The sequence below is a fragment of the Capsicum annuum genome, chromosome 4, assembly GCF_002878395.1.
Source record: "Capsicum annuum cultivar UCD-10X-F1 chromosome 4, UCD10Xv1.1, whole genome shotgun sequence".
In the NCBI taxonomy this organism is placed as follows: Eukaryota; Viridiplantae; Streptophyta; class Magnoliopsida; order Solanales; family Solanaceae; genus Capsicum; species Capsicum annuum.
In genome coordinates this window covers 180,884,972-180,901,921 of record NC_061114.1, presented here as the reverse complement: position 1 = coordinate 180,901,921, position 16,950 = coordinate 180,884,972, and positions in this window count along the sequence as shown.

The following is a 16,950-nucleotide window of genomic DNA, read 5'->3' as shown; positions in this document are numbered from 1 at the left end:
AGTGTATGGTCTCCTCGCTAGATAGCAATACTCAGTGGCGGAGTTTATGGCAAAGCTTGGTGAAGGGTCATTATTCGCTTGGCCATCAAACAAATGTTTGTTGCGGTAAGTCTAAATAATCCACAAGTAGTACAGAAGCAAGACACTCGAAGGCAGCTTGGGAGAGGTGTAGGTAGCATTGGAGTTTTGAAGGGGTAAGGACAGTGATGAACCCATGCCTATCACATTGATAAGCTTTTCCCAGAAGTGGCTGAGGCCCATGCACGAAAAGAACAGGTGGAATATTGTCTCGGCACTCCATGCTGGCAGAGCCTACAATTAGGCGACTGAAGGTAGGAAATGTGGTACAAGTATGAAGTTGTCGGGAGCCTATTTAACCTTAATAACCATAGAAAGTATTTAATTTTTGGAGTAACATTCAACTTCCAAATCCAGCTACAATCTCTAGGGAGCATATAGTCCTTTTTTTAGGTAACATTTGATTGTAACAAGATTAGATCGTAAACCTACTCGTGGGAGTAAGTCCCCATTTAATACGATCATATGCATTAGCAAATATAGGGAAATAGACGACTAGTATTTGGCTAACTATAGATTGATGGAGAACAAAAGGAATGCTTGCCAAGTTCCAAGAGTCATTAGCTCTATAGTCAGAGATAAGTTTAAACTTTTTCGAGTGAGTTAAGATCTCGTGAATCATGGATCTTAAGGTGGTTCCCGGATTTATCCATGGTTGGTTCTAGAAATTAATATGCCTCCCGTTAGCCAGTTGCCAGATGATCCCATTTGGACAGTACTTCCACCCCAACATAAGGTTCTTCCACACTGAGGAAATGGTAGTTGAGTTGGGGAAACGATTGAGGTATTTGTTCCTCAGAATAGCTGTTCAGAATGAGTTCTGTGCGTGAAATAATCTCCATTCAGTTGAAGCTAGCAAGGCATGATTCTTAGTTGTTAAACTTTGGATACCCAATCCCCCGTCTTTCCTGGGCTTCGTTATATTTGACCATTTCACAAGATTAATTTCCTTGTGGAATTTAGAAGTTCCCCAAATAAAATCTTTTCTGTATTTCTCCATTTTCTTAATAACTTAGATAGGTAACCTGTTAATTTGCATAAAATGATTTGGCAAAGAGTTTAGCACTGAATTAATGAAAGTCAGCCGACCTACAGTGGAAAGGAATTTACTTTTCCACTCTGTTAGACGACGCTTGAAGCTATTTATGAGGAATTGATAATCACCCTTAGTAGGCTTAGAACTTGTAATCAGAAAGCCTCAGTATCTACTAAATCTAGCTCGTTCCGCGATCCCAAATGTAGAACAAACATGTTGTTTAATTCTAGCCGGTGTGTTAGCTGAGAAAAATAGCCTAGATTTAGCGGCGTTAATTTATTGCCCAGATGACACACTAAAGCTAGCAAGGGTTTGCAGTATATTTCGACGTTAGTGATTTTTTATCTAGCTATACAGGATAATGTCATCTGCAAAAAAGGTGGGATATTGGGGGTCCCTTTGGAGAAATTTTTGTAGGTGTCCACAACCCAATTTTAACCTATAGGTCTATTTTCCTCGTCAACCTTTCCATACATAGGATAAAAATATATGGTGACAAAGGATCACCTTGACGGGTTCCCCTTGTTGGGTAAAAGATAGGAAAGGCATTCCCATTAGGGGAATGGACATAACGGAGGTAGTAACGCAGGACATAATCAAGTTAACTAATTCATAAGGGAACCTAAATAGAGGAGTGTCTCCCATATGAAGGACCACTCTAATCGATCGAAAGCTTTCTCTAGGTCTATTTTAATGAGAACATGAGTCCCTACCTTTAGTATGTTTAAAGTAGTGGAGGATTTCCTGAGCTATTATGGCATTCTCAGTTGCATGTCTATTTGTTAGGAAGCTAGCTTGTGTCGGTCCTATTATTTGAGGTAGCAAAGGCTAGATCCTATTAACAATATTTTTAGTAATTATTTTATAGATAGTATTACAAAGACTTATAGGTCGGAATTGAGAAATAGAGGATGCCCCGGATACCTTAGGAATTAGACACATGTAGGTTGTATTTATTTTCTCAGGAATGCAGTAACTCAAAAACACCTGACCGCAGAAATTGACCACGGAATGACCCACTAAATGTAGAAATTACTGGTAGAAAAAAGGGTGCAGACCATTTGGACCAGGTGCTTTGAAAGGTTTGAAGGAATAGATAGCGTCAACTACCTCCTTACCGAGTAGGGAAGCTGACAAGGAAAAAGTAATATCCGGGGGCACGAAGCAAGAGATAGCTAAGGAATGTGACCAACCAGAGGTGTTGAAGTCAGTAAAGGGATGTGTAGAATTCTAAAATATGATCCTTAATGATATGATCTTCACTTATCCAGTTACCCACACTATCCTGTAGGCTAGTGATATGGTTCCTCCTCCCTCTTTGGAGTGTTGACATATGGAAAAACTTGGTGTTAGCATCACAGTTATTTATACAAAGAATTCTAGAATTCAGTTTCCAGAAATCTTCCTCCATAATAAGTAAATGTTGATAGTCAGCTTGAAGGGTTTCTTCTAGACTTTGGAGGCACATAATAGTTGGGTAGTGAGCAGAATTTTGAAGGCCTTATAAACGGTCTATTATCAAACCCCCTTTTCCGCTTGAGGGACCGAGGTTGAATGATTTTTTCAATTAAAGTGACGATATTGAATATGGATTATTTTTAATTACAGAGTCGCCACTTGAAATTGAGTTATGGTGTTCCAAGTCACCTTATTGAATCCCTAAGCAAAAGAAAATGACTCTTTGTTGGTCTGCGAAAATAGAACACTGGGTAAGGAATTCTATTGACTGATGGGAAGGTGTGAGGCACCCCTCGAGTCTCGTGGTTCAAGTGCGGTCGCTTTTATTGGCTTATCTTGACTTAAATTCTTTTAATAAATTATGTTAAGGCCTAAAATTGCTCATTTTAAATTATACCAAAAATGTCTGACTACACCTGTTATGTTAAATAAATTGGTAAAAATTAATTTTGGAAGAATATTTGTCAAGGTGCATTATTGCATCCTCGAATTTTTAAATGTCTCAGAAAGATGCGTACGCTGCATTCTTAATTGAAACGAATATTTTAAACGTGCCTTGAATTTTCCTAATGTTAAAGGCTTTGGATCCTCTATAATAAATTAGAAATAATTTTATCTTGTCTAATTTTATTCTTATTTTTGCTCTCTTTTCTTTTAAAATTCGTGACGAATTTTGGATTAGTCCGTAACTTATCTGGCTCCCTCACAAATAGGTTTTCCTCTCTTTTTTATGCAATGAAATTTAGAATAAATCTGTATCCCATCTCGCTCATTTTCACCTTAATTAATAAATGGGCCCTAAAAGTAAGTGTAGGCTTAACTAAATTTTAACGAAAAATAGTATGTTAATCCCATAATTATTATAAGATTATTATATTATTTTTATATTTCAAATACCACAAATTATATGTTAATGAGAAGAGATATAGGAAACTTTGCCATGCACATACTGTATAAAAATGCATTTTTTGATAAACTAATAAAGATAAACTAAATTTAAATCAACAATCTAATTTTTTATAGTATCACTATATCTTTTTAACTTCATGTATTTATTCTATTTCTTATTTTTCTAATATAATCAAATAGTGAATCAAAAGAAACCAAACTCCTTATTCTGACTAAACAACTACATAGATCCGTAGTATATATTATTTTTATTTTTTTTGCTAACCATAATACTCATAAACCATAACTTCACAGAATAATTTAGTCACTAACTTAAACTCAAACTCTAACTTATGTTTTAAAATATTTAATCTCAAAATGGTGTTAAAAATATAGTACAAAAATGCTAAACCTATTACAAATGCTTGCAAATATTATTTTTGAAAAAGTACGTAACTAAAATTGGCCATTAACATTGCACCTTTATATAGTCTAACTAAAAATTAATCCTATTATCTTATATTTTTATTATAATCACACTCTTCATGCACGTTTCAAGCAAGTCATCAATTAAAACTGTAGTAGTAAAAAAAAAAAAAAAAAAAAATTCAAGGAAACAAAACTAACACACTAAGATCAAATTAACAAATTATTAATTCCATTTTCAGTAACCAAGTAACCAAAAGCACCGAGCAAGAAAATGAATTAACCCACCGTTAACTAACGATATTCAAGGAAAAACAAAAATATTAAATCGCTTACAGATCTGACCAAACGAAAACGGAAAGAAAAAAATGAACAGAATCACCATTGGAACACCAACATCACAATTTTATTTGACACATTATTATGCTACAAGAGAAGGTTCGAGGCTTAACTCTTGCATGTTAAAATTTAAGCAAAAGTTGTTAATAATCCACTGAATTCCAAGAAATAGCAACTGCTCAACTCCTTCTGATTCAAACTGTATGATGAACTAACTAAACGAGAAACACGAACGACGTCACCGAAAACTCGAATGGACCCCAACTTGAACTCAAGTCATCCTTCCTTTTTTTTTTTTTGGTTTCACGTACTCTCCCTTTTTCTCTCCTTTCTGTTTTTTTTACTTGTTTGTGTCTGAATCTGTGTAGAATCTACATCTAATAGTCTGAGGGTGGGAGTCCTTAAATAGAAGGATTTTGGGGGAGTAGTTAGGGTAGTTTAGCATTCAAATTTTGAATTTTTTTTTTAGGATAATGATCTCCTTTTTTTTTTCTTATAATAAATAAATAAATTATATATAAAATAAATAATAATAATAATAATAATAATAAAAAATATTAACTAATTAATTTTTATACTTATGAAAAACATAAATAAAAATATAACTATCTTAAAATAAAATATAATTAAGAGAAAATAAAATCACAAGCTTATTTATAAAAATTTAAATTAAAAGAAAATATTTTTTGAAATTTTTTTACATTATTTTAAAAATAAAAACAAAAAATCTTAAAATGTAACTTTATTTATTTATTTTCAACTGAAACTTATTAAAAATGAAATAAGAGTTAAAATAATACCGGACCAAATATAAATGTTTAATATTGAAAAATATATATTAAACTCGGGGACGGTCAACCGGTTTCTACATCTATGAGCCTTCTTGTTTTAGCAAAAATATTGCCAAAGACATGCTTATTCCAAAGTAGGACATTCTTTGTAAACAGTTTTGAGGCTGGAAGGAAAACATTATTCGATGCTCCCCATGCCGCGGACACAATATTTGGAAAATCAGGATGTGAAGTCCAGATGGTTTCTAGGAGAAATGGTTTATTAGGGAAGTGCCTTGCGGAGTTTAACTTTAGTAAGAGTGGGTTGTGGTCCTATTGAACCGTAGGAAGATGGATTACTGCCGCCTCGGGAAAAAGGTGCAGCCACTCATAATTGCAAATAATTCTATCTAAGCGTTCCATAATGGTATTGCCCCCTGTACGTTTATTCGTCCAAGTATATTTGCTACCTGTGTAGCCTAGGTCTATCATTATACAGTCGATTAAACCGTCCAGGAATTTATTAATTTTTTAAAGTTAAGCAGGACCTCGTTAAAATCATCCGCTATAATCCAATGTCCCTTATTAGTGTCTCCCACCGTATGCAGATTGTTCCACAAGAAAAGTCTATCAAATTAAATATTATTTGCATAAATAGCTGAGAATAACCACTCAGTATGAGAAGGAATTACCTGAATTTTGTAATGAATTTTACGGGGTGAGACCCACAGCCGATCCAGTGAGGATATCCTCATGCCAAAGTATGGCAATTCCACCCGCGCGACCTGTTCTAGGGACCGCTATAATATTTGAAGACTGAAACTCCTGAGGAAGAGACTGGTGGTCTTCTTGATGAGTTTCAATAAAAACAACTAGAGCTGGCTTGTAAAAGTCTAGGAGCTCCCTAAAATTCCTTTTAAAGTCTGGCCTTCTAGACCCACGACAGTTCCGGACCATAAAGTTCATCTGATAAGGTGCCGAGGTGGAACAAGTGCTTCAAACCTCTGCCCCAAGGAAGGGTTTAGAACTAGTGCATACCTCCCCACTAGTGGATTGAGAGTCGGGCGTATATGCAGAGAACATTTGTGCATACTTGGGAGGCAATTTATACAAATATTTTTTCTAACCATTCTTTTAGGAGAAAGACCCATACCTGCCCCAAGAGAACTGACTCTAGATTGGTGATATGCATCTCCTCCTCCGTGCCTACTACTTTTTCCTGATTTCTTGGTGGCGTGTGTGAGTGGGGGAGCAGTCTGAGGGCTAAAGGGCACACGCATGGAGCTGACAACCGTGGACAACATAGTGGTATACTACTGGATCCATGGAGTCACCCCTTGTTGTTGTTGGGGTAAAAGTGAACTCCACATGAGCATTCAGTGGTGGTTCCACTGTCCAGTGGTGCTGCATGAAAGCATCCAGACCAAGTCTCATTCCCTCCGTAACTATTTGTGCTAGGTTTTCCGGATGCTGTATCATCACAAGAATTTGTTCTCCGTTGATATGGAGATTGAAAGTTAGTGCATGCCTCCCTAGTCTCATTTCCAACCAAGAACTGGGAGCTTGTGGGTTCATTGACATATATACCACACGATTTTGAGGGTTGATCTCTATCGACACCGTATTTTCCATTTGAACAATCCAAATTAGTTGGTGAAATGGACCTTGAGGGGTGTAGGGAATGTACAGTCTTGTGTTGGGGCAGTTGAAGTGGAGAGACATTATATAAGGGGGAAGAGGAAATTAATTTTTTATTATTTAATGCAGTAGAAGCATGTAAGTCAGTAGAGGGAATAGAAGGGTTATGTCATCAGTAACATTTATATTAGATATGTTTAGAGCCAGAGTAGAAGATATGGTTGAGTTAAAACCAGAGGGGCAATCATTATTATGATCTATGGCATTTATTGTGGGGATATTAGTGGAAGAATGATCATGCATGGAAGCCACGTGTGGCATAGTAGAAGTGAAGATATGGTCTGTAATTTCTAGAAGATCAAAATTATCATTATTTAAAGTATTAAACGGATTCTCACTATGAATTAAATTATTTTGATGAGAATTGGCGTGGTCATTATTAGTAGAGTCATTAAGATTTTTGGGACCCACCTGCTTTTGCTGGTACATCATTGGCGACTTTGATGGGGAAGGAGTAGAAAGGTTTTTTAGGTTTAACTTACCTAGGGTTCCCATCGTCGCCGCCGGAAAATCCCTTGAGCCATTAATAGATGATGAAAACTTACCTTTACCATTTAGATTCACACTTGTTGTTGTTCTAGTATTTTGGTGGATAATAGGACTACATCGTGGTGTCGATTTGAACTGCACTATCTTTCATTCTGAGTCTGAATCCGCGGTAATGTTTGTTTTCCCCAATGGGTTCTCCTTGGGGCGATCTCTTTGGGTTGTTGAAATATGGTGGCACAATCTTGTTAGATGACCGAATCTGCCACACATAGTACATAGTATATTGAATCCCTCATAATGTATCTCTTGTTTGTGGGATCCTATGTATATATGATGAAGCAACGGTTGCTCCATCGGCACCTGCATACCTTCCTCGAGATGTTGTAGAGGTACATGCGTCTATCTTCAGTAAAAGTCCAACCTTTTCCCCAACTTTATGTAGGATTTCCAAATCATAGAACTCACTTGGTACAACAAATTTATGTTCCCATCTATTGACTGATAGGTAGCTATTCCGGAGGAACCAAGTTCTGTTATGTAGCACATGGATCACATTTTGTTCCTTAGTGAGTTTAACCAGGAATTAGTCCGAACCCAAGTCAACAAGGTTGAGATCCTCAGTTGGCTTCCAGATGTAAGTCAATTTCTGTTTCAGAATTTGATGGGTCATCTTTTTACCAATAAGTTTGATAATTAAGGAGTTTTTCCATGGCTTATGGATGCGGCTTTTGTCTTCTGCACTTAGAGGAATGAAAGTTGAGTCATCATATTCTTGAACTATCTCATCCTTCATATCAAAAAATCTTGTAGTGATATTTACATTAGGTTGCTGAGGAGATGCCATCAATTTTCATAGGTAGGATTGGTCCCCATGAGCGGACTGTTCTAAGTCTTTATCAGTTTCAGTTAGCATACTAGTGTGAAGAAGGATGAACTAATTACAAGATAGTGAAAGTAGAAAGAAGTTAGAGAATTTTCTCTCACTAACCCATGTTCTTCTTTTGGTTTGGCTCATTGTTATTTGACTATATTAAAGTTGCATTCCACTACATTTAATTATTCCACTACATTTAATTTTAGTTTCAAAGTCTGATTTGCTATTTTTTTCCTAAACATCTTAGGTAGCTACTAGACAGAATTACAACATAAGAACTTACTTTATGTGATTCCACATGTGGAATATTGGGAAGATGATGTGTACGGAGATCTTAACCCTATTTTGTAAGAGTAGATATGTTATTTCCAAAAGATTTTTGGTTCAAGAAAAGAATAACAAATCAGGTATTAAAGAAAATATAACAGTGAAGAAGTTGTGCTGAAAATAATACTAAAAAAAATAATTACAAAGTAATACGATAATCAATGCAAGAAAAGCAACAAATAAGAATAAAATTCAAGAATAAAAAATATTTTTATGTAGCATAGTCCCATCTTGATGTACAAGAAAGAATTATAAAAAAAAATAAATGCATACATATTTTCTTTTTGGAGAAAGGACATTGCATAACTGTTGGAACCTTGAAGTTTTGATGAATGACAATATAAATGAAACAAGTTGATATGAGTTAATTCAGTTGCAATATGAATGAAACAAATTGATATGAGTTAATTCAGTGCAACTGAAAACTTCAACTTACTGATCACATGGGGAATAAAACAAGTTGAATTTGATTCAAACACTTGATGATAAGGGAAAACAAGTTGATTTGAAAAAGGAATCCTACCTAAAGAAGGAGTTTCACTTCTGAGCATATCCTGAAGAGTCCTATGTGTAGAATGAGAAAGATTCTGCAGATCGAAAATGTCTACACAAGATAGGAAACATATAAATTGAAGGACTCTTTGTTAGATCAATGAAGTTTTTGATGACTGATACATGAATGAAATATGTTACTTAACCTGGTCCAAGCATAGGAAGGCAGGTTTCAAGTTTTACTGATAGATGCAGACAAAGATTGCTGAAAGTCAGGAACGAATGAGCAAGCCTAATTCTGATATACTCAAGCTACTAATCACGTGAGAAATTGAAGACGTTGTGGTTGAGTAAAATACTTGAAGATAAGTTGATTTAAAGAGTTGAAGTTTGACTACAACACTAAGGAGACAAGAGTTGGAATTGAAGAAGGAGTCTCACTTGAAGTAGAACTCTACGTAATGAGAGTTTTGATTAAAGGAGGAGTTTAAAATAAAGAATGACTCTTTGGAGAGCTGTGTTTAAATAGAAGATGCATCATTTAGAGTAATTCACGCACTTACAAAGCAGAAAAGGATAATCGACAAATTGACGTCACAAAGTGCTATTCAATCACTGAAGAAACACATTGAAGAACCAGGTCCTAAGTATAGAATCCAGCTAAGAGTTTTAGCTTTGATTTTTAGAGTTTTTTATTGTGTTTGAGCTATTGATGTAATATTAGTTTCAGTGTGTTATAAACTGAATTAGGAGATAGTCTTCGAGTTGGGAAAAACTCAGAGACTTTGGGAACGCATACCTTGGGAGGTGTGTGTATAGTTAGGAACTAATCGTTGAGTTAAAGGAATTAGAGTTTATAATTCTTAGTTGTTGAGATTTAGGGATCAGAGTTTATGATTCCGATTTGTTGGTTACAAGAATTTTGTAATCAGTCGTTGTTGAGACTCAGAGTTATTTAGTGAAGTTGGGGTTAAATCCTATAGAGGTGCAGGTCGTGTTTTTTTACACCTTTTGAGCTGGGTATTTTCCAAGTAAAAATTTTGTGTTCTTTACTTTCTGTTTTACTGCTTCCTTGAAACACGTTAGGCAACCCGTTCCATCGATAAGCAACAGTTAGGCGAAAATAAGATAATCTGTAGGGCACGAACTCTAACAATAACCTATCACAAATAAATGGCCCACAGTTAGAGTTAATTATCAATGAATGACCAATCCGCCAAACTAATTCCTAAAATTGGACACTTTTAATCCCTTTTCCATTTGGGCCATTCGACTTTTTTTAAAAAATAATGCAGTTTTTTTGAAGCATTGATTGCTCATTTTATTATGTCAATTTATGGTCAGATATTTGCACGTTTATTTTTGTTCCTGTCTCTTTCTTTTTCTTGTTGGAAATTGATTTTAATGGTTGTTCTTTTCATGTGTTTGCTCATGATGATATTTATTCTCGTCGTCTGTATTTTTTTTGCTACAAATATTTTGACTAGAAAAAAGTCTTTTATTTTTTGATTTAAAGTGGCTTAGACTCATTTACATTAACCACTCGTCCTATCAAGATATCAACTCGAACTAGAGCATTTGCAGCTGGAATATAAGATTCAACAACTCTTTATAGGTTAGAAAATGAATCTGGCAGCTGATTTACAATATTTTACAAGTAAATCATCTTTTGAACATCTAACTTACATTGATTTGTTCGAGGATCTAACTGAGATAGTGATAATGATAGTGATAATGCATTTCAATCTATCTCATGTTTCAACTGCTTATGTTCTCCTTCTAATATTGGGTATATTAATCCATCAAAATGTCAATCAATAAATATTGTCGTAAATAAATCTCCTATCATAGGTTCAAATATTTATCATGGAAGAAGATTCATACCCAATATATATTTCCAACCTTCTCCGGGGTTCTATCTTTGTGTATTGTGGTGGAGCAATTGAAACATATATCGTACACCCAAATATATTATGATGAAAAATGTTTGATTCTTGACCAAAAGTCAATTATAATGGAGAGAATTTATGAAAGCTGGTTGTCCTTATGCGCGTAAGTGCTACTACATGCAAAATAGCATGCCCCCATGATGAAATATAGAACTCCTCATTAACATCGATCTAGCTATCAAATGAGGATGTTTGATCAGTGATTATGCTAAATCATTTTGAGTGTGAACATGAGCAACCGGATGTTCAACTTTTATTTCGATGGACATACAATAGTCATTATCAAGATGAGTAGTCTTTATTGCATAATTTGCAAATTGTGCTCTTAACCTTGTTATTTGAGCAAATAATTTCCCAAAAGTCATATTGCTAGTTAATAATAAGCACACATGTGATCATCTTGTACATTGCATCTATCAAGATAATATAATATTTGAAAGGTTCATATAGAGGATTAATTGATCCATATATATCATCTTGTATACATTTCTCCCAACCTTAGTGATTGATGGTTTAATAATCAATTTTCCTTGAGAACAAGCAACACAAGAGAATTCCTTTAATTGAAGAATATTTTTATTTTTCAAAATATGCTCATATGAATTCTCAATCTGCACATCATATTAAAATTGAGATGGCTCGACCGGTTATGCCAAACGATAAAATCATTAGAACCTATAAATCTTTTGCTTACTACGACATGTGATTCAACCACACAAATACTTATTTGGTACAATTTAGAAGAAAGTGCAGTTAGTTTTTCATGCACAAACTTTTTTTCTAGTTTTATTATAGTAATATAATGGTATTCAACCTTTCCTTCATTTGTAGTCTCAATATGATAGCCATTTTGAGAATAATCTTGAAACTTAACAAGTTTCTTTGAGACTTTCTACAATATAATGCATTATTAATGACCAATATTATTCCCCTAGGTAGTAATAAGGTCGCTCTTCAGAGCTCTTAATTGACTTTGTACTACCGAATATTGTATTAACATAAATCCTTTTCATAATCAAATTAGAGAAATGTTTATTTTCTCTTAATATAGTGTGAGTTGTAGCACTATCAAGAAGACACATATCTCTTTTACTCATCTTGGATTCAATTAAAGATTGAAAAAAATTATTATCTTTAAAAAAAAAATAACATGACAAGAAATGTGAAATCTCACAATCTTACATTGAAATTTAAATATTTTTTTCTTGAAAAATAAAAATAACATAGTGAAAAAATATGATAACGAAAAAAACTACATAAATAAAACAATAAAATTTATTTTCCCAATAAATTAATTAAGATTTAGTTTGGATCTCCAAAGAAGTCTTCAACTTCCAAATGAGTAATATCATCAAGGCCATCAAAATCATCATCTTTCAAAATCAAATTTGCCTCAATATTGTCATCATATCTTTGTAAAGGTGCTGCCTCATCATTATTCTTAAAAGACTAAGTGTGACTCCATTCAGGCATTAGAATAGGTCCCAGCTTCATTTCTCTTTCTTTTGAAAGAATCTTGATAAAGCCTAGCAAAATGCTTAGGTGCACAACATTCATTCACCCAATGGTCTTTCATGTCGCAATGATGACAGTTACCTCTTGAAGGATTGTTTTGAGGACCTATTTGATTTTTCCTTTTCTAGTTACCACCACCACGACGATTATTATATGGTCCCCTGCTATTGCCACGTTCATACATATTTTTAGTACCCTGATCTTGCTGTCTTTCAAGCTGGTCATGTGTTTGTACCCTATTTGCTTCCAATAATGAAACAACTCTAGTGGGACTGGCTTCATGATTTTTCATCAAAAGGGCATTTATGTTGCTCAGCCACTAGATTACTTCTGAAAGTCCTTTTCATGATATTGTTGCTGTAATATCACATTTATTACATGAAAAGTCGTAAGAGTCTTTTCCATTATGTCCTCATCATTTATAGTTTTTCCACATAGTTTTAATTGGGAAATAATTCTGAATACATCAGAATAATATTCAACAACGATTTTAAAATCTTAAAACCGTAAGTACATCCACTCACAACGAGCTCTAGGTTGTACCGTGAACTTTAGGTGGTCATACCTTCCCTTTAAATCAGTCAACAATTCAAGTGGATCTTTCACTATCAGGTATTCAACCTTTAGTCCTTCATCTAGATGATGATGAAGGAAAATCATAGCCTTGTCCTTGTCCTGACTCGACGCTGCATTATTCGGGATAATAGTAGCACTAAGACCCTTAGCAGCTAGGTGAATTTCAGCGTCTAGAATTCATGACAAGTAATTTTTTCCGGAGATGTTAAGTGCCACAAACTCAAGCTTTGACATATTCGACATGATAAAAACTATCATAAAAATAATGAAGTTAGACAACAATACAATAACATAATCTCAAAATAGTAGACCTTTTTTCTCTTTCAAAAATTTAACTTTTTTTTAATAAAATAGTACGTTACTTTTATTTTTTCACAAAAAATAAAGGCTTTTAAAAATACACCATGAAACAGTAACTTTATAAATACAATATGAACATCTAAATTATACTAAAAAGTAGCTTCAAGCTAATAAAAATATCAACTCGAATAATAACTATAAAAAAACAAAAAATATGAAATAAAAAATTTACACAAAAAATATTACTGCCTAACAACTTTAAAATAAAATTTCACGTTGTATATGCAAGGAAAATTAAGTGCTAGAGACAGACAAACTATGATTGTGAAGAAAAAAATGAAAGTGACAAAAATTTAGGACAACAAACATGTAACGTATATTTTTCTAGTATGCATATAAATTTGGCCAATTCTATAATATTATTTTAATTTTTCATATGTCACTTTAACGTTAAAATCAAAATTTTAGTACAAGAAAATAACAAATTGCAATATTTAAACAAGTAAATTGATTATACCTGATGGATTGAAAACTGAAAAAAGAGTTGAGTCGTGCTGATAACGTGTTTCAATATTAAGAACAAGAATTGCAAGAAAAGAACAATAGCAACAATATAGAACAAGATAGAAAGAGAACAATATAAGATAATTCTTTCAAGTCTATTGAACATCTTCCTCAAGACCTCTATTTATAGTATTACATGAGATAAGGGGTACTTCAAGAGGTGTCATAAACATTACATTAACTCATGAGAAAGTGAGAAAGAATATGGGGAGTGGATGATCAATGAGGAGGTGATAGAGGTATGGGAGTTACTACACTTAAAGAAGAAGTAATATCTAGAAATTATAGAAATCCGCAATATCTTAATAATCATTTACAATATTAGTTACCTATATGAAAATATTACAACAAAATTAAAAATAAGTTCAATATGAATCCCAAAATAAATATTCCATTTAGTTCCAATTTGTATGATGTTATTGAGTACAAAAGTGTTTAAGATATTAATTGATATTTGTTTAAGGTATCTCTCATGAACTAACCAGAATGGTAGGACGTCTTGCCCCTCAGATCCCCAAACTTCTCATGAAGCATAAGCTATTCCTTAGCCTCATCAAACAGCCTCTGAAACGGAGATCCAGATTAAGCAATATATATAGGGAAAACTGTCTCTCTGAGCCTGAAGATCAATTCTCTCACCAACCTCTCGATCCTTTTAGTCTCATCCGATAGAATTACCATGGCATGACAAGATAAAGCGTAAATGTCTTATTATCGGTCACTAAGATACCCTCGTAGGTCAAATGCCCAAACTGATGCCTACGCTTCCTCCTTAAGCTGTGAGAGACAAACCTATTAAAAAAGGCTTGTGCAAATATATTTCAAGTCATAGACGGAGAACCTGTTGGCCTGAAGTACTCAATATATGACCGCCACCACTGCTTGGCGAAATCCCTTATATGTAATGTTGTGTAGTCAACCTTGTGGCACTTAACTAATCCCACACTCTGGAGCTTCTCGAGGTAGCTAATAAAAAACTTGTATGTATCCTTACCTGAGCCACCCTTAAAATAGGTCGATCCATCTTTCTAAACCTCTCAAATCTTCACTGCTCTTTGTCTGACATAGTAACCCTAACTCCACTTGTGGATCACACTCTCGATAATAATATACCAATATACCAAGGCATTGGCTGAACTGTTGTATTCTGGTAGATTTGATAAGGTTGTTGATACTAGTTTAGGCACTCGCTCTAGAATAAAAAGCCCAAGATGTGTCTACGAATCCTCCACCCTAAACCAAACCCTGTAAAACGCCTAATATCTGAACCAATATATTCGGGGTCCCTAAAGTAACAAGATGATCAGGTGGATCCTACTTGAGGCCCACCTCCTGGGTCAGAATCTAATCACGTTTGTCTCGTAGTCAAACTCTGCGAACTCTGCCCTATAGGAATGAATTTGAGCAGTCTAATGAGCTCTATCCCTACCACAACCTCTGTCACGACTTTGTCGCGATCTAACGTCTCCTACCTTGCCTGCAAGTCCCAGGAAAGATGGTTGCTGCAGGGGCTTGAATAGGCTCCTGGCCTTCTTCTAAAGATGTACGAGTCCTCACCATCTATGAGAGAATAAAATAAGAATCTCTACAATTAATCAAAGGAATTTGTCCACATGATAAGAAAAATGAAAGGAAGTTTCCTAAAGTCTCATGACCTCTCAAAAAATAGATAACGAACGTCTTTTCACCAATCCGCGGGACTCTACTAGATTGAATTTATACTTGTGAGACCAATGAGCATGTGACTCTGACACCAACTTTAAAATATTTTGATTCGTGCAAATTTAATTCATTTCTATATTAAGCTTAGTTAGGCGAGGAAAAAAAATTCAAAATGAATTTTGGGGGGGGGGAGGTGGGTGAGTGGGTGGGTGAGGTGGGGTGTTTTATACCATTAGACTAAAACACAAAGGGAGGGGGGAGGAGACCTTATCCGTGATGTACAAACACAAGCAAAAAGAGAATATATAACATAGACCGTCGTATATTTTTAAGAAAAAATTACCTAAATACACAACATAAGTTTCTAAACTTCAAAAAATTCCCCCACTTCTAAAAAATTACTTAAATCTCAATATTTCATATTTTTCGGTAAAGTTGAGATACAAGTTAAAACACCCAACTACAAAAAAGATTCTTTACCAAAAATAACCCACTTCTCCCTCTTTGTACGCCACAATTTATGGAGCGGTTTCTATCCAACTTCTTTATTCAATTCAAAACTTGAAGCAAGGTAATTTTGCTCCCTAAAATCCGCTTCAATTTCTTCCAATTATTTTTACATTTTTTTTTCAAAAAAATTATTTTGCGCCTAAGCTTATAGAATGAAATTTGGGTGATTTGGTTGAGCAATTTCTTTGATTAATTATTTTTTTAGGCTTCATTGTTTGAATTGCCATTATGAATAGAGATTTGGGACCTGCCTTTAGTCTTGGGGTTTCTCAATTAGAAAGTATCAAAGAATCTCATGAAATTGTTAACTTCGTTTTCGAAAGTTTTGATTATGAATTTGTTGACTTTGATGAAAATAGATTAAAGCATAGAAACGATCCCCAAATTATGAAGAAGTTGTGGCAAAAACATTATAAGGACAAGAAAAAAAAGTGGTTCTAAGAAAAGGGGATCCAACAGTCCTGAAAGTAAAGCTCCCGCTAAGAGAAGAAGAATTGTCGAAGCAATTTTCAGAGATGAACTTCCTAAGGTAATCGCATGCTCAGATCTATTGAATGTTAGGCCGAGATACATATTTTGGGTTGCATGATACGTTTAGAATTTCATTGTTTATCTGTTTTTTTGTTGCTAAGTTATTTGTATATTGTGTATTTTATTTTTTATTGAATTTATATAACAAAATACAAGTTCATAAATACATTGATACATGTTAAGTGGACTTGTATATGTGAGTGATTATTAATGCTTTGATTTGTATCTAGTTTTGTTCAATTTTACTTAAAGTCTAAGTATAATAGATACATGTTTTTATTTCTAAGATACATGTTATATTAACTTGTATTTGTGAGTTACTGTAAATATTTTGATATGTTTCTTGTGTTGTTTAAATGGTATTGAAAGTAGAATTCCACAGGATACATTTTTTCACACTGAAATACATGTTGTAGAGATTAAAGATACATTTGTATAATCTTGTATCTAATGTTATATATATTGTAC